Source organism: Nyctereutes procyonoides, unplaced genomic scaffold, assembly GCF_905146905.1.
Source record: "Nyctereutes procyonoides isolate TBG_1078 unplaced genomic scaffold, NYPRO_anot_genome, whole genome shotgun sequence".
Classification (NCBI taxonomy): Eukaryota; Metazoa; Chordata; class Mammalia; order Carnivora; family Canidae; genus Nyctereutes; species Nyctereutes procyonoides.
The window spans coordinates 37,720,069-37,747,789 of NW_026575140.1; the positions used below are offsets into that span (position 1 = coordinate 37,720,069).

At 41.3% G+C, this 27,721-nt stretch overlaps 1 protein-coding gene and 1 pseudogene across 1 annotated transcript in view; one reads left to right on the forward strand and one right to left on the reverse strand.

Moving 5' to 3' along the window:
• The window catches only part of LOC129496871 (pumilio homolog 3-like), a 144,186-nt pseudogene extending 138,904 nt beyond the window's left edge, over positions 1 to 5,282 (forward strand).
• Positions 1 to 27,721, reverse strand: part of DAB1 (DAB adaptor protein 1) — a 1,111,289-nt gene that overhangs the window by 641,973 nt on the left and 441,595 nt on the right. The window lies entirely within an intron of this gene.

Consider the following 27,721-nt stretch of genomic DNA (forward strand, 5'->3'; position numbering starts at 1 on the left):
AATTCATATTACCAGCCCCTAGTTTTCCCATCTGAAAAATATTGAGGTGGCTGATGTGAAAGTGCTTTGTAAATAATTAGATATATTCGAGGAACATATTATTATTGCCATGCTCTGATTTCAAATGCTAACCGCACTATTGAGAGCCAGGGTTCATAAACACCCCCGCCACCCCCACATAGACACACGTTACAGCCAACAACCTATTTACTGACCAGAAAGCCATGAGTAGTGGGGTAAATGCCAGGAACTGGCATCTTGGCTGCCCATAGCTTTAGTCCACACCCTGGCAGCACTGAGTATATTTCTTTCATTATTTATACTTAAGAAACTCCATGTCATCGTTCAAGTTCAAAATTTGAATAGATTGCCAGGCAGCTTATTGAATTATTTATTTTAACTGGCTTATTTCTATATTGGATAATTTCTTCCATGCGTTTCCACTATATCAATAACGGGAGGCCATTATTGATTTTTCTAAAGCCATTAGGTTCAATGAATTGTTCAATTAGTTTTACGATTTCAGGTAGAGAAAGATGCAAGATTGCCACTCTTGGCAGTTAGAAACAATTTCTAAAAGGTGGATAATGCCCTGATTTGTAAAATGCACAGGTGCATGTTAGAGCTGGACCCTGTATCACAAAGGCAGATCAAGGCTTGTATCATCATGGGTCGGGGTTGATAATACTGTCTCCAGGCACTGTGTTTAGGGAGCTAGTGGCAAATGAATATTTGTGAGTGTTTACCCATTGGTATTTACCCATAGATATATTGTTAAGCTATTATAAATTCAGATGTATAATAAACACACAATGACTCTGGGAGATGAATATTAATAGATAATATCATGTTCACCTGTGGTCCTAAATCCTTGAATGCTCTGCATTTTCTATAGAATAAAGTTCAACGTTCCAGGCAGACAAATCCAAGCAATACCCTCTGTGAAACTTAATAAGCATTTTCTTAACTTCACACTTTTGCTATTTTTATACTCTGGAATACTCTCATGTCTCTGTTACTATCCTTTCCATGTGCTGGGGAGTCAGGGAATCACAATACAGAGCTTCCCAAACTTCAGCCATCTATGCACCAGCTTCTCATGCCCATAATCCAACTGTATTACCATTCATTTAATTTTACAGATGATACACTCTAGTTACTTAAATAGATACACTAGGCTCCTGTACAGCATATACACTAATAAAATTGTGGGTTAAGATTCTAGTCATACTATTTTTGGTACATATTAAAACAGACACATAGGGGATCCCTGGGTGGCTCAGAGGTTTGGTGCCTGCCTTTGGCCCAGGGCGCCATCCTGGAGTCCCGGGATCAAGTCCCGCATCAGGCTCCCGGCATGGAATCTTCTTCTCCCTCTGCCTATGTCTCTGCCTCTCTCTCTCTCTCGCTCTCTCTCTCTCTTTCTCTGTGTGTGTGTCTATCATGAATAAATAAATAAATAAATCTAAAGAAAAATAAAACAGACATACAACTATTAAAATAAACCATGAACCACATAAAAATACCCTCACATACTCCTCAGGATTCTCATATCACACTTAAGGGAATATTAGGGTAGGAGATAAGATTTCAGATTCTAGCCAGAGGCTTGGGTTTCAGCTCCAGCCACTTATTAGCCATGCATCCTTGGGGAAGATACATAAACATGTTAGGCCTCAGTTTACATACTTATACATGAGGATCGGAATAGCATTATGACAATTCCATGAGAATAAACGTAAAGCACCTAGCACTTGGTGACCATTACTGTGTCCATTTTAGCAAGCATTTGTGCAGAGTTACTATATAATAGTTAGGATCAAGGGTTGGATTCAAATCCTGAGCAGTTTAGGCCAAATTACTATACTGAGCAGTTTAGGCCAAATTACTATACTGCTCTGAGTCTCAGCATCCTCACTGAGTTCCCAGGAGGTCAAGTTGACATAAATGTTGTACTTAGAGCATTTCCTATACTCAGTAAACAAGTTAGAGATTCTATTAGTAATTATGATTGCCTTCACTACATCCTATATACCAGGCTATGTGCTAGTGATAGAAACAACTGACAAAGAATTTAAAAATCTCCACTTTTTCTGTGTATTTTATATGCAAATATGTGAACATAGACAAAGTACAGAAATTAAATAGAGGATAAAGTGAATGCTTATGTACTGGGCAGGGAGAAGGGAATAGAGGAGAGCTTCATGGAGGAGGTGATGTTAGGTATGGTTTTAAGGACCGAGGTGGGATATTAAAGGATGATTCATCAAGATAATTCAGTCAACACTTTCTCTGGGAAGGCACAGCTAACAGCTACTTCTTACTGTTTGAGGGGCAGAAACTGGTATTGGACATTGGATTTTTGATGTTGAGAGACTGGCCTGTGGTCAGTGCTTGATAAGGAAGGTATGAAGTCACATCTCCTAGCCTAGGTTTAGTTTCTTATTTATAAAACAAACCTTTCTCTGGACTCTCTGCTATTCTATTATTCCACAGAAAGATACTACTTAATATTTACAATAATAAAAACTCACATATATTGCTACACACTTTATACATATTTCATTTTATCCTCATAGCGTTAAGTGGGCTCTATCATTATTCTGACTCTACAGATAAGTAAGCTGAGGCTTAGAAAGCTTAAGTATCTCTAACAAAGTTACCCACTAGCCTAAAACATAGCTTGTTTGTCCCAAGGATGTGTATGTAACCACTACGCCACGCTGCCTCTCAAAATGTCTAGTTTAAATTCTGCTTCATGAGGAAGTGATGTCAATTCCTCAGATGCAGCCATTTACTGAATAATGCACAGCCACTTCTCAGATAAGGGGGGAGGTGGAAGCAGAATGCTTCTGGGACCTGGCATAGACCAGGTCTGTGGAAATCCTCATGGTATGCAAATAGTTTACAGCAACAGAGACTGGGTTCCCAGAACGAATCATTCTCACTCCCGCCGCTGAGTGAGACACCGTGGTGATGGTTCAGCCCGGCACAAGCTCAGCTGGACAAGGCTAATGAGGATGGAGGAGACTGAGAACGTTGAACTCCTTGGTGATCAGTGAATTATGAAGTTAATATACAAATGTAATCTGCAATAAGATGAAGCGAAGGCAAATAGATTCTAATCACTGGTTAACTTTCCCGTGTGACAGTTTTCATCAAGTAACATGCATGGGATCTCCACAGGAGCACTAATCCTCTATGAGGCCCGTGGGGGTGGAGGCTCAACCACCTGGAGCAGGTTGGAAGGGAATAAAAATAAGTAAGGCAGCAGAATCTTCGGTATACAGTCCATAGTCTTAGTTTAAGCTGCTACTATGGCCCTCAGACAAGAGCCACTTAAAACAGGGGATATATTTTTTGGCTCCTTAACCCATGTAGGGGACATTCCACAAACTCAGAACATTAGTCTGGGAAGAACCTTGGAGATTTATATTCTCCAAGTCTCTAATTGTACAGGTATGGAAACAAGCAGGTGGTGGGATATAAAATAAAAACATAAAAATAGATAGCGTGGTATTTTAGAAACAACATTCACAATGAATCTAGGGAAAACTATTTTCTATCAAAATGTGGGATAGGGACTAGTTGAAAAACGAGCAAAGTCACCCTAACTTTGGCTGGTGTCAGTGGGATGTAATGGGAGGGGACCATGTAGCACATGTTCAGCTCCACACCATTCTCCTGACAATACTGATATGATGAAGATAGTCCATGGCTGATGTGGGGCAGGAGGCCTGTGGGACTGCTTGGAGGACAGGAACTTGATTCCACATATAGGCCTATGTTCTTGAGAAACTCGGGCTCTCCCAGATCCACTGCTCTGTCTCCAGCACAGATAATGAGAATAATCATGCATGTGATGAGCTACACGCCACAAAAGAGAGAGGAGGCTTTCTGGGATTATGGGCGGGGGTGGGGGGGGGGTGGACTGATTAAATCTAGAGGCAGGAGGGCCAGGAAGGTCTGTCTAGAGGAATGAGTGGAGGAGCAGTAGGATTTAGACAAGGCTAGTGGGATGGGATGACCAGTGATCCAGGATGGTAATCAGGGCAGAGAGAACCATGTGTGTGATGGTGTGGAAGCAAGGGGAACATCAGTGTGGGCAAGTACACTGGATAGAGAGGCAACACCCCAAGTATGTGATCGCTATGTGCTTGTATTGTGTGCCACTGAATCCGTGAGGACGTGAATGTGCATTTATCAGTGCACATACCAGTTATTGGTGACATAGAAACCATTCATCAAGAGAGGCCTTAACACACAGGTGTGATAATCAAAGGGCACCTTGCCAGAGGTCCTCCCGTGGCTATACCTGTGTATGTGCAGGTATTTCCCCTCTGGAGAAAGTCAGCATGGTCTGTAGGTGTGAGGCTGAACCATGCCTGACTCAGAAAGAAAAAAGAGGAAACCACTCTGCAACTTGGGGAGGCTGCTGTCAGACCTTAGAATAACAACTGGCAGATAGTCTGTTGAGGCTCATGTGTACTTGCTAGCCTGAAAATATCTCTCAGTGACCAGAGATCTGCTTACTAGAGTGTTCTGTAACTCCTTTGAGTCTCCTCTGCAAAATGGAGGTTTGAATATTTTTCCTCTGAACCTCACAGGATGGCCTTGAGGATCAAGAGAGACCATCTGAAAATGCTCAACAATTATTTTGTTATCCAGTATATTCTGTTCATTTAGTCCCATCAATATACTGGTAATCTAAGAACTGGCATTTTATATTATATTCTTTCATTTTTAAAGGTTTTATTTATTTATTTATTTATTTGAGAGAGAACAAGAGCAAGCACAAGCTGGGAGGTGGGGAGGAAGGGCAGATGGAGAGGGGGAAGCAGACTCCCCACTGAGCAGGGAGCCTGATGCGGGGCTCCATCCCAGGACCCTGAGACCATGACCTTAGCCAAAGGCAGACGCTTTGCATGTGAGCCACCCAGGCGCCACTGAACTGGCATTTTAAATGCATGAGTTTTAAGGATCAGAAAGGCCATTATGGCTAAAGTCACAAAGGAAACTGAAAGGAAACCATGACATTAGGAGCCTGGATCTTATGTCCTATGCACCTCAGCACCTTGCTACTTGGGCTTTCTGCATGAGGAGTATGTGTCCTCTCAACGAGGAAGAGTCAGCTAAGTGTTCACAGACCTCTCAGATGACAATTTGTCACTTGCAGGTGCAAGGTAGGCTCTGAGGGCACTCTCCATATGAGCATCTATGCCCTCAGCACAGAGGAAACCATGGCCAATGACATGGTTCCTGCCCATGGGAACGCAAGCTAAACGGTAGGCAGGCCCGCCATCCAAAGACTATTAGTTCCACTTACAGTTTTATTTCTCAGTTTCAAGGACAAAAGTAAAGGTTGGAAAGTTTTGCTTTTTACAGAATCCTGTACATCTCAAAAGAGATCGCAATCTCACTTCTCTGAAAATAGCCAATGTCTGCTTTAGTAACTTGGAAACTTGTGTCAGAAAACCTGAGTCTGAGATTAAATGCTGCTACTCACTAATGATGATGGTAACCTTGGGCTGGCTCATGGTTAATATATTAACTTATTGATTGGGAATAGTAATACTTCCTTCTCAGTGTTTTTAAGGGAAATACTTATAAAGGTGACATGGGGGAGAAATCTGGAAGTAAGGGTAGGTACCCAGTAAAAATGAAGCTTTGATGCTCTACTCCCAACCAAGAAAATTGCTTATCCATGTGTACCTTCCTCTTAGCGCAGCACCTTCCATGGGGGAAGATGCTCACCAATGTTTGTTCAAAGTTTTTTTTTTTTGTTGTTGTTGTTGTTTTTCTTTTTGAGAGAGAGAGAGAGAGAGAGAGAGAGCACATGAGTGGAGGGGGAGTGGCAGCAGGAGAGAGAAATAATCTTACATAGGCTCCGTGCTCAGCATAGAGCTTGACACCGGGCTCCATCTCATGACTCTGAGACCATGACTGGAGCTAAAATTAAGAGTTGAATGCTTAAGTGACTGGGCCATCCAGGAGACCCTCAAACTTATTTAGTTAAACTTTTAACAAACAATAAATAAGTTTGAATACATAAATACAGAAATTTCTTTTGCTTCATATTTATATCTGATTTTTAGCAAAAAGTAAATTATATGATTGGTTCCTGGGAGGGTTGTAAGCTTATAATCAGAAATTACTTGGACTGTTGTGCTACTTTTCTTTTCCATGAGCTGGTGCTTGTATTTTCCTAGGGCCATCTGAAGGGAAGAAATCCAGGGAAACCTGGACTCCCACCCTCTCTCATCAAAATGACTTATTCAAAACTTTTAAAGTAGCATTTTTTTTCTCCTGGAATTGTATTTAAATTTTGAAAATATCTATAAAAGTAGAAAAAATGACAATGAATTATAACAAATATCCATGAGCTCACCACCAATAATAGATAATTATTAACATTTTGCCAGAATTAAATCTTTTTTTAATTAAAAATCAACATTTTCAGATAAAATTAAAATTCTCTCTCATGGGGCACCTGGGTGCTCAGCCAGTTAAGCCCCTGCCTTCGGCTCAGGTCATGATCCCAAGTTCCTAGGATCAAACCCTGCATTGGGAATCCCCACTCAGCAGGGAGTCTGCTTCTCCCTTCTCCCTCTGTTGCTCCCCCAACCCCACCACTTCTGCTCTCTGGTTCTCTCTCTCTCTGTCAAATAAGTAAATAAAAATCTTTTAAAAACCAAAGTCTTGTTTGTGAGTTTCATTTCTTTATCTTTTCCAGTCTACTTTTTAAACACATTTTATGTACGAGTAACATACAACATTGTTTAGTGTTTGTGTGGGTTTTTAAAAAGATATCTATGAATGATATCATATTGTACTTATACTAAATACAGTCCTGCATACGTTTTCACTTAAATTCTGTCTTTCAAGCTTCTGCACAGCAAAAGAAACAGTCAACAAAACTCAAAGACAACCTACAGAATGGGAGAAGATATTTGCAAATGACCTATCAGATAAAGGGCTAGTATCCAAGATCTATAAAGAACTTATTAAACTCAACAAAAAATAAACAAACAATCCAATCCTGTAATGGGCAAAAGACATGAACAGAAATCTCACAGAGGAAGACCTAGACATGGCCAACAAGCACATGAGAAAATGCTCCACATCCCTTGCCATCAGGGAAATACAAATCAAAACCACAATGAAATACCACCTCACACCAGTGAGAATGGAGAAAGTTAACAAGGAAGGAAACAACAAATGTTGGGGAGGATGTGGAGAAAGGGGAACCCTCCTGCACTGTTGGTAGGAATGTGAACTGGTGCAGCCACTCTGGAAAACTGTGTGCAGGTTCCTCAAAGAGTTAAAAATAGATCTGCCCTACGACCCAGCAATTGCACTGCTGGGGATTTACCCAAAAGATACAGATGCAGTGAAACACTGGGACACCTGCACCCCAATGTTTCTAGCAGCAATGTCCACAATAGCCAAACTGTGGAAGGAGCCTCGGTGTCCATCGAAAGATGAATGGATAAAGAAGATGTGGTCTATGTATACAATGGAATATTACTCAGCCATTAGAAACGACAAATACCCACCATTTGCTTTGACGCGGATGGAACTGGAGGGTATTATGCTGAGTGAAGTAGGTCAATCGGAGAAGGACAAACATTATATGGTCTCATTCATTTGGAGAATATAAAAAATAGTGGGGGATCCCTGGGTGGCGCAGCGGTTTGGCGCCTGCCTTTGGCCCAGGGCGCGATCCTGGAGACCCGGGATCGAATCCCACGTCAGGCTCCTGGTGCATGGAGCCTGCTTCTCCCTCTGCCTGTGTCTCTGCCTCTCTCTCTCTCTGTGTGACTATCATAAATAAATAAAAATTTTCTCTGAGGATGTTTTCATCATCATATCACTTTATACATTTCCATCTGCTTTTTGATCCTACCCTTATTTCTCTGAATAAATGGACTTTGTCTATCACTTCCACTTTTGATATTTTCTTGAACAGTTTTAAAGGCAGTCACAATGTAACTAAAGATTTTCTGAGGGATTGCCCATGGTAGAAATTAAGGTACTACTATATAAACTCTCTTTAAAACTAATAAATTATATTTCACAATTAAAAAAAATAGTGAAAGGGAATAAAGGGGAAAGGAGAAAAAATGAGTGGGAAATATCAGAAAGGGAGACAGAACATGAGAGACTGCTAACTCTGGGAAACAAACAAGGGGTGGTAGAAAGGGAGGTGGTTGGGGAGTGGGGGTGACTGGGTGATGGGCACTGAGGGGGGCACTTGATGGGATGAGCACTGGGTGTTATGCTATATGTTGGCAAAATGAACTCCAATAAAAAATAATAAATAAATAAATAAATAAATAAATAAATAAAAATAAAAAATAAAAGTAAATTCTGTCTTTCCGATCTCATCATTAGCTTATTCTTCTTAAGTCATCCATTCCTCAACTAATGGGCAGGAAGAAAGTTTATATTTTTTTGCCATTATAAATAGAATTGCAACAAATTTCCTGGTATATGTCTCCTTGTGCACATGTCCACAATACTCTCTAGAGTGTGTCTGGAAGTGTATGTACATATGTGTGCACATGTGTATCAGAATTTTCGGGTCATAGGGAACGTATGCATTCAGAGAGCCAAATTACTCTTTGTAGGTGTATTATCAGTGTATATTTCTCCAGAAACTCATGACAATTGTAATAGTTTTTCTTTATTCCTTCACCAACACTTGATCTTGTCATACCTTTAAATATTTGCTAGTCTGATGGATGAGAAATTATCATTCTCATTATTATTTCAGCTGAGTTCTCCAGATTGATTAGTAAGATTGGGGATATGTTTATCAGGCATTTATGATTACTCTTATGTGAACTGCCTGTGCATTTCCTTTCCTTATTTTTCTATCTATTTTTTTGTCTTTTACTTACTGGTTTAGCATTTGCCTAGATACTTATCCTTTGTTATATGTGACAAAAGTATCTTCAAATCTATGGGTGATTTCATAACCAGCAACCTTTGCTATATGCTGGCTTCTTGTGTTTTCATTTTTGTCATACATTTATTTAAAATTTTGAAGTGGTAATATTTACCAGTCTTTTTTTTTTATATATATGATAGTCAGAGAGAGAGAGAGAGAGAGAGAGAGAGAGAGGCAGAGACATAGACAGAGGGAGAAGCAGGCTCCATGCACCGGGAGCCCGACGTGGGATTCGATCCCGGGTCTCCAGGATCGTGCCCTGGGCCAAAGGTAGGCGCTAAACCACTGCACCACCCAGGGATCCCTCTTATTCTTTATATATTGCGGTTTTTGTCATATTTATGAATTTCCCTATAACTCATTTTAAGAGCTTTTAGATAATCTACCATGAGTTTATGTCATCATTTTAAGATTTGTTTTTTGACATGTAGGTTCTAAACTTTCCAAGGTTCTAAACCATATACTTTAGTCCCTTCTTTCCTTTCCTTTCCATATTCAAAAAGGTTTTATGGGGACACATGGGTGGCTCAGCGGTTGAGCATCTGTCTTCGGCCCAGAGCGTGATCCTAGAGTCGTGGGAACGAGTCCCACATCGGGCTTCCTGCAGGGAGTCTGTTCTCCCTCTGCCTATATCTCTGCCTCTCTCTGTCTCTCATGAATACATAAATAAATCTCAAAAAAAGGTTTTATGTCTCAGTGTGCCCTGGGTAGAGTTTTTTCCCTCCTTCACACTCCCTTTTTGGTACCATAACTTTGGTACCATCAATTCCACTCTACCCGAGGTCCTTAGGACAGAGCCCTTGTTTTAATTCATTTACTTATCCTCAGTTTCCAATGTAGAACCTGGAGCAGAATAGATGCTTGAGAGAGAAGTGTATTTGCAGTCTTAGGTGCAGTTATAGGAGTGGAGAGTTAAACTAGCAAGAATACTGCTGTATTCTAAGCTAGGCAAGGCCATCCCCAAATATCCTTCATGCTGAAAGGGACAGAGGAAAATGGGCAGTGCCCAAAGAAAAGTGAGCAGTAGTATGAAGAGGGCTCTTGGAATGTTTATCTTGGAAGGAAAGATGAAAGGCAGGTGATGTGCTATCTGGGGTCTTAATAAATGCCATTTACTCAACAAAAACCTTTTGTATGTCCACTGCTTGCCAGGCTCTGCTCTAGACAATTTACAGAGATTTGACTCCCAGGACCACTTAGAGGTGGTGTACCTCTCATTTAAAGGTCAAAGGTGTGGAGAAGGTTGTCCAAGTTTGCTCTGAGATGAAGTGAAAGATCCCCAATGTAAATCTGCTCTGGGTGACGTCAGAGCCCTTGGTCCTGCTGTAGACCTTGGTGCAGGTGTCTCTTCACAAAGGGATGTAGTCCCTAAGCATATGGAAGCTATATCACCCTGGCTTCCTTCCTGCCTCTCTCTCTCACTAGCTATGAGACCTCGGGCATGACATTTAATTGCTCTGAGTCTCACATTTCCTCATTCTGAAAATGAGAATGCTTCATTATTGATTGATAGAGTTTTTGTGAATTGGTAACTAAGTAAATACCTGTAAAGTACAGTCCTGACATTGTTACATAAGTTCTCACCATTATGATTATTTAATGCCGTAGCATGTTGTGCCAGGACTAAACTTATTCTCAGTATTGCTGGAGGGTAGATCTGAACCAACAGGCAGAATTTACTGATATTCAGATTTAAATGTGATACAAGGGGGATATTTCAAATAACTACAGTGGCCAGGGCGGCTTCCCAGAATAGTGAGCCCTCACCACCTTCCGGTGGTGTTTTAATCTGCATCAAAAGGGCCATTGTGTGGAAGGCTAGATGAGATGGTCTCCTCTGAGAATCTTTATAGAGTGCTAGGATTCTAAGAGTCCATGCAATATCCACCCCAGTTCCAGGCCAGTGACATCATTTGGCATGCTAATGAATGGAAATATTTTCACGCAGGCTGGCCGATTCAAGCCATGCGTACGATGAAAAGGGCAAATCTTTTCATGTGAAATTGTGCATGAACAGAGACTCATTGCCCACATAAAATGCATTTTGGGGAAATGGCTTTCAACAAAGCAGGGTAAGAACACTCTGTAAGCTCTTGTGATTTGATCGTTTGCAGGAGAAAGGCATGCTGATGTTCCAGAAGTCGTCACTGGTCTTGTAATAAACTGAATATTCCTCTCTGGAATCAGATGTATACATGATTGAAACACTATGGTCAGGGGACTGAATGGAAAGGAGTGAATTATTATCTATGGTATATCTACTTGATATGAGAGAGTAAGCCTGGCACTTAATACACCATCTTCTGTACTGTTTGATAGTCAATAAAACTAAGGCTCAGAGAGGTTAAGAGGCATGCTTAGAGTCACACAGTTAGATGCAATGAAGCTATGATTTCAACTATCCTTCTTACATTATATACCAGGGGTCAAAAGCTGGTGACTAATGGGTCATTACCAGTCTGTAAGAATTTAAATAATTGAATTAATTATTAAGATCTAAAAATCAGGGTGTTGCATAAAAGTTGTATCCAGATTTCCAGGTTCTTTTGAAAAGTCAGAAGACTTGGCAACACCTGGTCCCTAGTCAAGTATGGCAAAAATTAGGTGGAGTTCAGTGGCCATTGCCCCTTATGGCTTAGGCATACACTTTCCAAATGTGCACATCCTCTGTTCCATATATTATTACATCCTAATATTAGTGATCTGTTGACCTAGATGGCAATTTGAGTCATGATCCCTACTCTATATACTCTGCTCTATAAATAAAAGGCAAGAGGTGCACCTGGGTGGCTTAATCGGTTTAGTATACAACTCTTGATTTTGGCTCAGGTCATGATCTCAGAGTCATGGGATTGAGCCCTGCATCAGGCTCTGTGCTAAGCACAGAGTCTGCTTGGGATTCTCTCTCCGTCCCTCTACCAGTGCTTTTTCCCCCACCAATGCTCTCACGTGCACTCTCCCTCACCCCCCAAAAAGGGAAAATAAAGAAATATATAGCAAGAAATTGAGGTAGGTAGGAGGGAGTAGAACAGGGGAAGGGGGAGGAGGGAATAGAAGGGGAAGATGATGAGGGAAATGAAGTCCAAAACTACAACCAGAAGTGCCATAACCAGAGACATTATCCTGCTTGTGTTCTGCTCAATTGACCAGGGAAGCCTTCCTGTTTGCAGAATCTAGCAGCTCAGTGCTCATTCTGGTCTGAATGCTCTTATTTCAGGAAAGATTACAAACCCAGCCTGGGGAAAAAAATCAATATGCATGATATTTCAAATAGCTCTTTGGTCAAGTTGAGGTCTTTCGGGTTAAGGAGAAAAAGGACAGAATGTGTCATTAGTACACTGAGCAGGCCTTGCCTCACTGCCCTATCCAATTCTTTCAGTTTCTTCTTTGTTGCTAAATCATCCTATTCACCTGTAAAATGGATATTTTCCTGGGATGTTTAAATGTCCTTAATTAAAACATCTTTAGTATTGATCATCTCAAAGATGTTCACCCCCTCCCTTTTTGGGTTTCTCTTTTTCTATGTTCTAGAAAACCACTTTCTTATCTACATTACCACTTTTCTTATCCAGTCTCCCAAAAATGTCCTTCCTGTTGCTCTTTTTCTATTAAACATTTGTTTACCCAAAAAGCAAGGAAGTATCATATTGGTGAGCATCAGATGCTTTTCTTAAAGACACTCTGACGTCCTACTTACAGTTTCTAACACTGCCTTTGTTTCAACACTGACACAACAGAAAACCTTCTTTCATTTCTCTCCTACCTAATTTTGTGACTTGAGTCCATGTACCTCTGTGAAACTCAGGTCTCTCCTCTGGATAAAGCCTACCTTACATCATTGTAGTAAGAGTTACATGAAATAACAAGTGTGAAAAGGTCTAGGCTAATCTACATATATTGTATATTTAATACATAGTAATTGAAATTAAATTTCTACCAATAATTAGCTGTGAGACTCTAGGCAAGTCTGTTAACTTCTCTGGGCTTCTATTAATTTTTTGTTAAGATTTATTTATTTATTTGTTTGTTTGCTTATTTATTTGGTACAAGTAGCAGGAGGAGCAGAGGGAGAGAGAAAATCCTCAAGAGGACTCCACAGAGCATGGAGCCAAACCTCAGGACCTGAGCCAAAATCAGGAGTCGAATGCTTAACTGGCAGAGCCACCCAGGTGTCCCCAGGCTTCCATTTTTTGACTTGGGAAATACAGGGCGTTGGACTAGATCTCCAAGAATTCCTGTAGCCAAGCGTTCTACATTTCCTGAGATGCAGAGATCATCCACTTGCCTCTCCTACCCTCTGTGACAGCCTTGGATACAGAAGTCATGTCCTTTTACCTTTGTATCCACAGTGCCTACCATGACCCTGCGGCTCACTAAGATATCTGATTTCATTACCGTTTGGCAGCTCACCACACAAACTCCCCTCATTTACTAATGTTAGGGTCTTTGGACTGTAGGGCTGTTCTTAACAATTTGATCATTCCATCTCAAGTTTCTCTAAAGGGGACTGCTTCCCTGAAGCTACTGCTTCAGGGACAGCCATGGGTGACAGGTGATGTGTCCCCTCGGCTTACTGCTCAGCCTCAGGTGACTGGATACATATGAACACTTGTTCCTATGGCAGCTAATCCAAAGGCTAACCAGGCAAATTGCCTGTGAGGCAGCCAGGTGGGAAGGAGTGAAAGAAAGAAAGGAGAGAGAACACCAGAGAGGGCAATGTGATGGTTAATTTTATGTACCCACTTGATTGGGCTCTAGGGTGCCCAGATATTTGGTCAAACATTCTTCTCGATGTTTTGGGATAAGTTTAGCATTTAAACTGATAAACTGAGTAAAGCAGATTGCTCTTCCTAATATGGGTGGGCCTCCTCCAATCAGTTGAAGGTCCAAATGGAACTAAAGGCTGAGAAAGAGGGAAATCTTTCCACCTGATTGCGTAGAGCTGGGACATCAGATTTTTTTCCCTGCCATTGGACTTGAACTGAAATATCAATGCTTCCTAAGTCTCCAGTGTGCTGATTATAGGTCTTGAAACTTAGGATCTGTAATCACATGAGTCAACTCCTTATAATAAATCATACATTCATAAAATCCTATATATATATATATATATTCTCTATCTATATAGATAACATAAATACCCAACCTATATCTAGATACCCTGTTTATCTGTACCTATAGCCTATATGCATTTATAGCTTATTCTATCTATCTCTCTGCACATCCGATTGACTGTTTCTCTGGAGAACCCCAATTCAGGCAGTCAGATTCCTTGCTGGGGATCTGAACCAGGAGCTATGAAGGGCATGATGTAGCTAGAAGCAGAAACTAAAAGTGAAAGGAAGCAGACAGAAAGGTGAGGATGAACCAGAGTCATGAAAGAGAGTCACACCCTGGAGGGGTTGTAGCAAGTCCAAGTCGAGGAGCAGTGGGCAGTGAGATGGTGTCATGTCAGGAAGCAGAGAGCAGAGGGCTCCTGAGCAGCAGGTGGAGGGGGATGCCCCTTCTCAGTCATGCTCAGCCCTGATTGCTCCCTGGCTGTAGTCCTTCTGGAACATCTGCTTTTACTTGTGATGCTATAAGTCTTGGTGATTTTTAACTACAGAGGCTGACTGCATCAGAGGCTTAAAGTCTGTTGGAAAAGATTAGGATAAGGAAGGAAGAAGACAGAGTAAATAGAGAATAAAAGAAATAGGGGGAACAAAAGCCTGGGGAAAATGATGAAGAAAGGGAAGAGGAGGGTAGGGGCAGTTCGATCCAATGGGGAAACGATTCAGGCTAAGGACCAGTTACTCTCAAGTTTCTAGCGGTCCTCAACCACTACAATCAAGATAAGAGGACTCTCCTTTCCATTTCTTGTTCTTTACTTAATAAATAAATAAATAAGACAAACCTGCCTATTTCCTCCCCAGAGAATTGAATGCGATCAGTTCTGGCCATAAAGCCCCCTGGAGAAATTCACGGTGTTCAGGAAACATTAAGAGGCTGAAAGAAAGATGGTTTCTAAATCTCAGAGGAAGAAGCTTCGCAATGAAGTCTTGGACCTAATCATTTTATCCCTTCCCTCGGCCTGGTCACACTGCCAATTCCCCCAGCAGTAGCAATCACTCACAAAGGAAGAATCTCAGAGCCCAGGCGTGGATTCTAACCCACAATCAAATAGAAGCTCAAGTTCTCCGCTCATACAATTTCTGGTAAACACTGTCAATTTCAGACTTCCAAATGGGGAGTGTATTTTTATTCATTTTAAGTTATGCTCTCTTTCATTTTCTTGGAAAATGGGACAATGGGGCAATCCGAAGGGTTTGATTTTCAGTACTTATTTATATTTTTCAACATATATATATATATAAATATATATATATATATACATACACCTGTCAAGAAATAAAGACATGTGCTTTGATGTTGAGACAAAGGAAGCATCATTCCTGCAGGTCCCAAATGGAATATTCAAAGGCATGGGCTGGGGGTGGGGGGGGACATCCTTGCTTTCAAGCTATATCACAGATTAAAGGCAGAATTGGCTCAGACTTTAGCTGGGAGAGCACATTAGCAAATGAATGAATTATTCTCTGTTTACAAAACAAATGAGCTTTCTATTGGCTGGGCTAGCGTCTTCTTCCATTGCAGACCATTAATAAATGAAACTCTATTTGGATTTTACAGGCATATTTGCCATCAGTGTCACACCAGTGGGCAGACTGGTGATATGGAAAGAGTCAGGCTTTGGAGTCAGAGAGCCAGAGAGTCTAATCCTTGGCTCTAGCATTTACTAAACTTGTGGCCTCTAGTAAGTTTATTTAACCCCTCTGAGCTTCCCTTCTAACATCTGATAAACTGAAGTAACAGAAGCTAATGCCTACAGTTTTTATAAATAAAATCATTGGTACAAAGCGAGTGGCACCAGGCCTGACACTTGGTAGGCATTCAATAAATCTTCCTTTCTTCTAAAAAGGAAACTTCGCAATTTAAACGACTAAGAGCCAGGGATATCCCTGCCCTGGGCAACATAATATTTCACCACTACAACTGGATTGCAAGCAGAAGGGTAATTCAGGAAGTTGCTGACCTGTGTTCCGCGGGGTTAGAACAGCACGTTGGTTTCATAAAAAGAGTGAGAGGTGATCCTTTTGAGTAGACTGCTCTACCTGAGTCAGGAGCAAGTTCACCTGGGTCTTTGGCCTTCTGCCCATGTTCAGAAGTAGGTCTCAGGTTGCCCACAATTTCATGCATAGGGAAAATCCTCAATCTTGCTCTGTACAAACATGGCTAACTACCTCATTTACAGGAATCAAAGCCCGGCCTAACTGGTAGATGGAAATGTGCTTACTGGTCTTAGCTTTAGCTGGCCCCCCTCACATGGTCCCTGACCTGGTGACAACTGCTGGGTCCTAGCACTGGACATGCCTGGCCCATCTGATGAAGCAGCAGGTGGAGAAATAAGTCATGGGCCTTGGAATCAGGAGGAAAAGATTGCCATTCCTCCCTACACCTACGATTTGAAATCTTTGTTTTTGCATCTGCAAAATGAGTATAGCAGGACCTACATCCCAGGAAAGCTGGATTTGCAAATAACGTAGGTATTGGGTATTTGGGACTTGGTAGATAATTTATCTACATTCTTTTCCATTATATTTATCCATAGCCCTTCCCATTGCTGTCCAGTTATAAAACATTTTAATTGTCAAGTATCACACCTGTTACCCCAACTCTGTAAAGAAGATATGATGACTTTTCTTCCATATTTTTAGTGATGGAAACTGAAGTAGGGGAAGTTCTGGGATGTTTTCAAGTGACATTTAGCAGGTGGCTAGTGCTGGGAAGTGAACACTGGTCTTCCAATTCTAGAAGTGAGATTCTTTTACTACTAATTTGAGAGGTGAGATTGGCAAGTGCATCCACAAATTAGAGTCCTGGACAGGCATTTTATAATGTCAGAGCCACTGGTGCCCATTTTAAAGGTGGACAAATAGGGCTCATAATGTGAAGTAACTTGCCCTGGGTCACACTGTTGTCTGAAGCAAAGGTACAGTGAGAGTCCGTCTCTGCCCCTCTTCTGACTCCCATGTCGGGTTCTTTGCTCTTGAGCTGAAATTACAGACTGAGGGTGTGTAGGCTGATTGGGCTGCACCTCTGATTTACAGTCACTTGTGGTTTGCCCTCATCCCCCCACCCACTGTCTTCTGTGTCTTCTGTGGTCCTGGAATCCCCAGCTGACTTGTGCAGAGAGCACAGGTTTGTTTATCTGAGCAGGGCACATCAACAGAGCCCTGACATCACTATCTATCAGTGTGATATGCCCAAACCCTGAAGACAGTTGAGTCAGCAACACTTGCTTTACAGAAAGCCATTTCTCATAGGAATAAACAGATTTTAAAAGCACTAGAATACAGCCCAACAGAGACTTTTTTCCTATTTCATTTTTATTAATTGAATTTTATAGATTAAAAGAATTGGGACTCTGAGAAGTGTAACAACTGATCCTAAAACTCAGACTGAAAGGCAGAGCTGGAGCTCAGTCCTGGCGACGTCTGACCTTGCCTCTTTCTGCTGCCCAGAGCTGCAGCTCACAGTGGTCAACGCTGAGCAAGTGCACAATGTGTGCTTTCGCTTTTCATTCAAATCTCTCAGTGTAGAGTGTCTCTAGGAGTTTGCCAAAAAATCAGTTCCCTGGATGACCAGCTTGTTAAACCAGCAAACAAAAGCAAAAACAAAACCATTTCTCAAAATTACATGGAGCTTTAGAGTAAATCTTAAATATGTAGAGTCAGTCATCTATTTTTCTTTCTTATCTCTTCCTTTTTAAAAAATGCCTGGCTATTCTTGGTCCTTTACTCTTCCATGTGAATTTTAGGTTCAGCTTGTCAATCTCCCTGGCAAACTGTTGGGGTTTTGCTTGGAATCACTCTGAATCTTTAGATTAACTTGAGAAGTGGCATCTTTACAGCACTGAGTTTACCTATCCATGAATAGAGTATTATAGTTTCCATTTGTTCAGCTTTTCTTTTCAGCTTTTTAATAAAGGAGTGTGTGTGCGTGTGTTTCACTCAACAAGAATTCATTGAGCATGTGGTATATGCAAGGCCAACACTAGCCCATCCTGTGTGAAAGAGATTTTCTATTTCCCTAAACTTTAACCACTTTTGTTACTCTTGTGCCAATTTCACAAGTGGCTTGTGAGTTTTCATTTTGTATTTCTAACATTTTAACTTTAAAGTCACAGCATTTCTTACTACTGACAATGTACAGGAAGAGACAGGTTCCTAGGATTCATTCACAATGTCTCCTTCCTGTTAGGGGTGTGTGTGTTGTTTCAACTTCTTTGAGAAGGAAAGAGGCACTGAAGCCCCAAAGACTCTCCAGACCTCACTATGCACTTCTATTACCGTGCTGCCACAGAGAGAGCTCTGATCCTTAATATTGGCCTACTGGATTCTGTTAATTAGCCATTTTTCTTTCTTAAATGCAAGCATCTGATTAGTGATTAGATCACACAGGTCTTACTTAAAGCAATTAGGAGTAAATACTTTAGCCTTGTTCAACGAGGTAGGATCTAGGCGGCTTAATCAGGCGGGAAAGAACAAAGAAACTTCAGAAAGAATACACTGCTTGTTCCTGTACTTACTCTACAACTGGCACCTAATCTGTAAAATAGCAGTGGAGTTTCAGAAACAAATGTTTCTTAAAAAGAATGTGCAATGATGGCCAGAAAACTGGGGGTATCTCCCAATTTCTTTGATCTATGAAGCAAATACGTATTGAGGGCTGACTTATAGTCCAATACCGGGCGAGAGGCCAGGAAACAAACATCGCAAAGATAGTCATGATCTTGGCCTTCACGCTCATGTAGTCTAGAGAGGAATATAGAATAATCAACATGCAATTAATAAAAAGCTTGATTAATACAATAAAGAAAAGCACAGAAAGCATACAAGATATAGGAGTTTAGGGGCAGGAGGTGTGGCGTAGGTAAGGATCCTGAAAGAAGTGATGGCTAACTTGAGAACATAAAGGAAAGCTAGCATACGTAGAGGGTAAATAATAAATAATAAAGTGGTGGGAGATAGGAGAGGAGAGATGGAGGCATGGGCAGATCATGCAGGGAACAGGAAGCTGGGAATTCAGACTTGAACCAGGGCAGAGTGTGCAATCATGGGAAATGTCAGGAGAAGATCTGCTGTTTAGAGAGTCCATTACAATCACATGGGGATAGCAGATTGAGATTGACACGGAGAGGTGGGAAGTCCATCAATTTCAGTGATCCAGGCCAAACATGAGGACAAGGGCTTCCAGTAGGGCAATAGCACTAGGAATAGATGGAAAAGTGGAAGCTCAGGAAAGATGAGCAACTTGCCTTCTTGCATCCATACTGAGTGAGAGAGCAGAATTTTGAAACAAGCGCAAGAGGGCCTCAAATCCTATCATCTTTTCACTGCACCCAGTTTCCCTGTCATGTGTAAAAGACAAACAGTGTTGGGGGATTAAAGAGTAGAGTGGGAAGTGGGCTGGAGGGAGAACATACCAGAAAGGGAAAGACCAACTTGCACCTGCACATGAAGGGGACCAAGGGAAAGGAAGAGAAAGGAATTCATGTTTGTCAGCCACTGTGGAAGGTTGTCTACAGCATTTCTCAGACTTCACAGTGCATACAAATTCCCTGGAGATCTTGTTCAGGTGCAGATTCCTATTTGGTAGGTTTGGGTTGGGGCCTGAGATTCTGCGTTTTTAGTAAGCTCCTAGGTGAGGCCAGTGTTGCCAGTCTAGGGACCACAGTTGGAGAAGCAGTGGTGGAGGAGTGGTTATGAGCCCAGGGTTTAAGTTGGACCAGGAACTGAATCCTGGAGGTACTTACTAACAATGTGACCTTGTGGAATGTATCAGTTTACAGGGCTGCTATAGCAGAACACCAAAACCTGAGGATTGGTGGGGGGCGGGGGGAAACAACAGAAAGCTAATTGTTTCACAGATCTGGAGGTTATAGGTCTAAAGTCAAGTCATCAGCAGGGCCGGACTCTTTCTGACAGCTCCAGGAGGGCCGGGTGGGGGGATACGTCCTTGCCTCTGCTAGTGTGTGGTACTTGCTGGCAATCTCTGGTGTTCCTCGGCTTGCAGGTGCATCAGCCCAGTCTCATAGCTATCTTCTCGCTCTGTGTCTTCACATGGTCTCCTCTCTGGGAATGTCTGTTTCTGTGTCCAAATACCCCCTTTTCATAAGAACACCGGTCACACTGGATTAGGGTTCACCCTAATGACCATTTAAACTTAATTGTTTCTATAAAGACTCTATTTCCAAATAAAGTCATATTCTAAGGTACTGGGGATTAGGACTCCAATATATCTTTCTTCTTTGGGGGGTGGGCAGCAGAGGCACAGTTTAACCCACAACTGAGCCTTAGTTTTTTTTTTTTTATCAGTATAATAGAGATTCCTACTTTATTTTTTTTTAAAGATTTTACTTATTTATTTGGGAGCGAGAGAGCATGAGTTGGGAGAGAGGCAGAGGGAAAGAGAGAGAAGCAGACTCCCCTGCTGAGCAGGAGCCCAACATGGGACTCCATCCCAGGACCCCGGGATCATGACCTGAGCCAAATGCAGATGCTTCACTGACTGAGCCACACAGGTATCCTAATTATTCCTACTTTATAAAGTTAAATTAAATGAATAATAAAGGCAGAGTGGTAGCACAGTAAATATTATTCAACACTAGGCATTTAAAATACATTTCACTTAACTACTACTACCACCTGCCCTGTGATGCAGGCATCGTCATTCCCACTGGATATCAGAAGACTGAGAATCGACAAGGACAAGAAACCTGCACAAAGTCACACCATTATTAAGATTTAAAATCCAGTTTTCTCCAAAGCCCGTGATGTTTATTCTTACACCAATGAGCCTGACTGGGGGTACTAGCAGTGGAGGTGGAGTTAAAAACTATCCTGCAGAGGCAACAGCAGAGAAAGATGATGATTATTTTTATTTAATCGTGGAGGGACATGTGCCGAATACAGATTCTGGTTTCCAAGTGCCCAGAATCTCAGATGAAGTGTTCCGAGAGCACAGGGATTGGAGGAAGGAGGGGCAAAGGATAGATGATATATGAAGTCCAGTGGATTAATCATGTTCACCAGTTCTTGTCATCCTTTTTCATGCTGCAAGGCTGCATCGGCATTTTTTTTAATAGGCCACAGACATTCACAATCAAAATTTCAAGCTAAAAATACCTCCATGCCATCCTGGAAAATATTAAACAAAACAAAACAAAACAAAACACCTGAGAGCTTTCCAGCCAACAAAGAGAGAAATGTGTAGGCTGTGATGAGTAATTGAACCTACTTTTGTCTGTTTGCAATAAACATTTGCAAGACATATTATCCTTTTGACATTTCTGTGAGGATTGCTCATATTCTATTTTCTGCAAAATGCCTTCCATTCTTACTAGGTTCCCATAATTACCTCTTTGGAGGAAGACCATCTCAGCCCTTCATAGACATTATCAATTTCCAGCAGCTGATTACTGATTTTTTTGATGTTGCTGTTATACTGAGCGATCTCTTGAGGGTGGAGAACCAATACCACTATAGATAGATATGGATCTATCCATAACTATATCCATATCCATCTATCTATAGATGGATATGGATATCTTGAGAGCTAGCCAGAAAAATGATGGGGATGGAAAAGCTAGTGGCAGTTTGATGATATTCCTTCTGCATTTGTCAATCCCATGGTCCCTGCATGGCCCAGCAGCAGTAAGGGGACTACAGTGCTTGGGTTCTGATCCCTGTCATTTTCAAGCTGTGTGGCCTTAAGAAAATTGCTTGAGGGATCCCTGGGTGGCGCAGCGGTTTGGCGCCTGCCTTTGGCCCAGGGCGCGATCCTGGAGACCCGGGATCGAATCCCACATCGGGCTCCCGGTGCATGGAGCCTGCTTCTCCCTCTGCCTGTATCTCTGCCTCTCTCTCTCTGTGTGTGTGACTATCATAAATAAATAAATAAATAAATAAATAAATAAATAAATAAATAAATAAATAAATAAATAAAATAAAATTAAAAAAATTGCTTGAACATTCTGTGTCTAAATTTCCTTATCTATAACACTGGGATAAAAATAGTATTTATATCACAGAGTTATGAGGATCAAAGAAGTTAATGTGTATAAAGAGCTTAAATATGTGCATCTTATAGTATGTCCTCAATAAATGGTAATTATTAAAAAATAAATAAATGGTAATTATGATTGTGGTCATGCTTACTTGGCATGAAAAATGAAAGCCTGGAAGTGAGAAGATGTGTCTTATTGAGTGTGGAATCTCCTTGATTTCATTGGCAAAGCGGACCTACACAGCATTCACATTATACTGCAGATTATTATAGGGCGCAATAATGAGTCTGTAGTGTTTTCTTTTTCTTTAAATTATAATGGGAAACCACTGGGGTTCTTTTAGCAGGGGAGTTTAAATGATCAGATTAGCATTTTACAAAGTTATTCCAACTATTCTTTGGGTAGTAGACTGGACAAAGGTGATGCTAAGAAATCAGGTAGGTGAGGCATTTACAAGGGTATTGATCATGGTCAGGGAGGAGATGGAGCAAAGTGGACTCAACATATGGACTGCATGCAAATCCCAGGACTCGGTCATAGAGGGGGAATGTGAAGGATGGTGCCAAGATATCAGACCAACTGCGCAGAAGAGCAACTCATTGAAAGGTATGCAGGTATCTATGAATACTCTGGAGCAAAGGCAGAAAAAAACAACCAAAAGCAATAGAAATGTCTATACATAAAAGGAGAGAGAAGGAAATAGATAGGAAAGATTTGTGGAGAACCTACACTCTCCACGGGGTGCTGCAGAGCTGTGCTGTATGCTGATGGGGCGGCAGGCTCATGGCCTGCCAGAAGAGGACACTGCCATGTTTGAGGACCACCATGCTGCTCGGTTCTGCACAGGAATGAGACAGCTTTGAATTGGTGCTTAGTTTATTTATGCTGGTGTGGCCCTGCCATCAAAATACAGGGTAATGCCCTCTGGCACAGAAATGACTTCTTTTGTATTCCCAGGCATATTTAGCACAGTTCCACGTATATAATGGAATTCTTGGCAAATACTCCTTGAATTTAGAAAGTTGTTGATTAAAAGGTAAAACATTTATTAATCAGCAACATTTTTGAGAGCCTGCTTTAGGCTTTGGGAAGATAGAAGATGAATGAGAGATGGATACTGATCTTCCCTACCCACCTTTCCTTTCCCTTTCTCTTCTCCCCTACCTCCTTCTGCTTCTACTTGTCTATCTAATATATACATACACACATGCACAAGTATGCACACACACACATATACACCCCAGATATGATGCCAAAAAGGGGAATCAGCAACTAGGAGTCCAGCACTGGATCTTTGCACAGATGAAATCTGGGCCTGCATGATGTGTCTCTCATCCTCCGTAGACTGGCCGACTAACCATGGCATGTCCTCTTCATGGTAAAGTACAAGAAAGCAAGCCCAGCTCTGTGATCCAGTTTGAAGCCTCTGTCTGCACCACACCTGCCTACATATCATTGGCCAAAACACATCACAAGGTAGAATCCAAAGCCAAGGCACAGGCATGTAAAATCTGCCTCCAGCAGAAGCTGCAAAATTCCATAGCTAAATGGTATATGTACCTGGACAGATCTAGAATCACAGTTACCTTGGACAAGTCCTTTCCATTCTCCAGGAGTCCTCACCTCTGCAAACAGCTTGGATCAGATACATGTGTCCAACAGAGTGAAATCCAGCCCTCCAGTAGCACACAAAATGAATTGACATGGCACACGAAATTTAATCAATTCTTTGATGTGTATTAACTAACATTGAGCACAGAAGGTGATGAGGATTCAGGTTTGAATTTTCTTTCAATATTGCCAACTGCATCAAGGAGAAACTCTGAATTAGTGTCCACAACAAGCCCAAAACCTTTGTTGACTTCTCCTTTTAACACTGAGCTAGCAGACCACAGCATTGAGCAAGAATTTCCAAAAAGTGCTTTATTTTCATTTTATTTATTTTTGACTATAGTATATTTATAGCAGGTGGCACCAGATTTATTTAGTTATGTAAAGTTTCTTTAAAAATATATTTAAATAAAAATGGAGTCTATTTAAAGAAAATATAAATTATTGGTGACCTGCAGATAGCAAAGAATCATGGCTATGGGCTTGAAAACTGAAGTTTGGGAGATTCTGCATTTGACCATCTTTATGGTTCTGAGATCCTGTGATCACTGCCAACTTCATTGCTCCAGCTGTGGTCTCCACTTCCACCCCAAGGCTTTCTTAGAGGGAGACGAACAGCCTTCTCTTCGACGGCTTCTAAGAACTTTCATTTCCTCCTCCCCTCTAAAGTTGACAGCCCAGCTGTCAATATGACTACCCAGCCAGATGTATTTGATTGACATGCTCATCCCTGCACAATGGGCCAGAGTCAGTCACCCTGTGGCTGTCCCTGCCCTTGGCATTGTGATGCATGGTCCCAGATTCCAAATGTCATGTCACATCTCCTCATGGTATCAAAGCACCCTTGAGAGCAGGAAACCCTAACAGATGGCTGAAATGCCTTCAAAAAGACTCCCTTAGACAGCCTGGGAGATGCACAGAGCCCTGTCGGTGGTGATGGGTTGCAACATATGCTCAGCAAAAAAATGCCAAAGGGAAGAGAGGTTCCCGCACCCACCGAGACCACAGAATGCTGGTTCAAATGCTGGGTATCAGCTGCCTTAGACAGAGTGCCATTTGCTTTTGCAAAGTATCTGTTAAATCCCTGATCTCAATGCTTAGTTCTTAGACTTTTAAAGGTAGTGATGGAAAACTTTTTATTTACATTGAATATTTCATTACAAAGCAGATGAATGGGGGAAAGGTCATTTTCTCTCAGTAGTGGACTGTCACTCCCTCTGGTCCAGGAATTCCTAACCTGTATTTTCTGGATCCTTTAGAAGCATACAGCTAGTCCTAAAGAGGCCTGTGAACCTTCCAAAATTGCCTGTGAATGTTTGCATGTGTGTATACATGCAAGTTTCTGTGGAGAAAGGGTCTAAAGCTTTAGTTCAGATTTTCAAAATGGTCCATGTCTCATTAGAAACCACAATTCTAACAGTGCTCCTTAGAGAGAATGCATGGGGCAAAAAACATCAAACCAAAACAAAACAAAATTAAACTGGGCAGCAATATAAGGTAACAAGGATTTTCCCCTCATAGTAATATTAAGGATAACATTTGCTATTTACCATCACCATAATTTGAAAAGGGTTATTTCAGTGTAGCTGGACATGAAAAAACATTTCAGGAAGGCCATAAGCTTAGATTAAAAACATAAATTTAGCTTTGCTTAAAAAAAATGACTGCATTGTCCATTTTTATTTCACTGGTGGCTAGCACCAATCTGTGGACCAGGATTTGGGAAGCCCTGATTTCAGAGTGGGAGATTCCTATTCAGCGTGCAAATCTTTGGAAAACTGTGGACTTCTTTGGGATTTATCACAGCTGAGTTCAGGTGCACCACTCCCCCACCCCACCCTGTCTCTTGGACTACCTGAAGAGAAGTCCTGTATCTTTGAATCCACTAGGCTGTGAGACCTGGTACAACACACCAAGGCAATGGTTCGGTGTAGCAACTCATCCCAACAGCTATTGACTATGCCCTTCGTGGGGCATGCCGTGAGCAAGGCATTAGATATACAGAAGTGCAAGGTACTATCCCTTCTTCAAAGGGCTCACAACGTGGTAGAGGGGATGATAGAAATGATTTAAGTGGGACAATTCCCCCCTCCACTACTCTCCTTCCTGTTGTCAAAGGAGCAAAGGAAACAGTGTCTGATGCTTCCAGGAAGTATTATACAATTCATGTTTTGATTCAATAGGAGGAGCCCCAAATAGGACTGAACAATTGAGTGTTCTTCTTCCCCCAAAGGAATTTAGAAGAATGTGACAGAGAATCCAGAATGGAGGGTGTCAGAAGAAGCACTTTGCCGCCAGGAAGTATGCAGACATCTCACTATAGGGAGTCAAGCCTCTTTAGCCATGCAATGGTAATTCCAGTTCTTACAGTAGGTTTTAAATGTTTGCCTCTGCAAAGGCTGGGCTTCACTGACTCTTGCCCTAAGAGCCCAGAGGAAGCAACCAGTGTCAGAGATCACACTGACAAGAAACAGCATGAGACAAATAGAGGCAGCCAGCAGAATCTGGAGGAGAGATGTAGACCAACCACAACAGAAATGGTTCTGCTGGTCACAGGGCCAAAGTGCAAGGAAACTGGCAGATGATTTCAAAATCCACTGTACAGTATGCAGACCTTCAGACAATTTTAGGAGGGCTTTTACTCTCCCTCTCTCTTTTTCATCTATGTCTCTGCTAGAATCTTTTACTACAATGTCAAAGATTTCAGTTTTAGAGGAAGGGGCATCTTAATATTTGTGGTTTTAGTCCTTAGGAGGCCAGAAAGAAGGGTAACGAGTACTACCTGCAATTCAGTTTTACCTGTTTTAGCATCAGGTATATGAACTATCTTTATTGCAGAGATGTCCAAACCCAGTTTATCAGGAATATCTTCTTGGAGGTACAGAGGAAAGACAAATGCTTCAATGCATCCAGGAGCTACCATGTCATGTCTTAGAAGTCCGGTGAGCTTATTAAGAGGAAATTGATTAGTATATGTTTTTGGGAGAGCCATCTGAATTATTATATCCATAAGCAATAGCCACATCTTTTTTAGTGCATGCATGGAAAATGTCAACTCTGATTGGATATATTTCAATCTCAACCTCATTCCAATCAACCTATGACTTCTGACTTTAAACACATCTTGGTCAGAAGCTTGGAAAGATTTTCTGGAGTTGCTCTGATTCCAACTTTTTGTTAATTAGATATCACCATCTCCTGTTGTTAAGCCAGCTCTGGAAGGATATATGATTTTTTCATTAGGAAAAACCATCTCAGCTTTTTCAATTATAAATTGATTCTCATAATATTCACTGAACATGGTGAAATTGACACTGAGAATTATTTTTGCCTTAGTAAAGTCAGTTCCTGCGCATTCGAGGAACACATTACTAGTGTTTACTAGGAATGATTTTCATTGATGATAGGAGGCCTTAAAATGATAGCACCATTGTTACCATAGATAACTGGGTATAGGGATTTATTTCCAGTGATATGTAAATAATGTTCAAAGAGCACTTTCATTCTTGATAGTGCTTTTGAATTTCATTTAACTTCTTTGTTTTTTTCCTAAAGTCCTGGGTTAAGAGAACCTCTCTGACTATATTTGCATAATAAATTCTGAATCAAGTGGCTATTGCCAGATAGCTACAATTGACAGTCATCTATCAAATAAGGAGATAGGTAAGTAATAGTAGCTACTCTCAGGTAAGTCCCAAAGATTATCACATATGTTCTCTCAACACATGTGATAGTGATATTCTTCTTTCAGTTGAAAAGCCAAAGCATAGAGAGGTTAATTACCTTGACTAAGGGCACAAAGCTAGCCAAAGATATCCAGGACTTCACTGATACACACTAAAAGTCAAAGGAAACAACCAGAGGCGCCAGACCGCAGGTCTCAGCTGCTAGTCTATTGCTCAGTCTTGAGTTTTTGAGACATCAAGATTGGATGCTATTCTCCACAATTTATAAGTATCCAAACGAATGGAAGATTCATAAAGATGACTGAGTTGTTAGAAAATATCCCTATTCCTCTTGCAAAGGAGAATTGTGATTAATATAAAGAA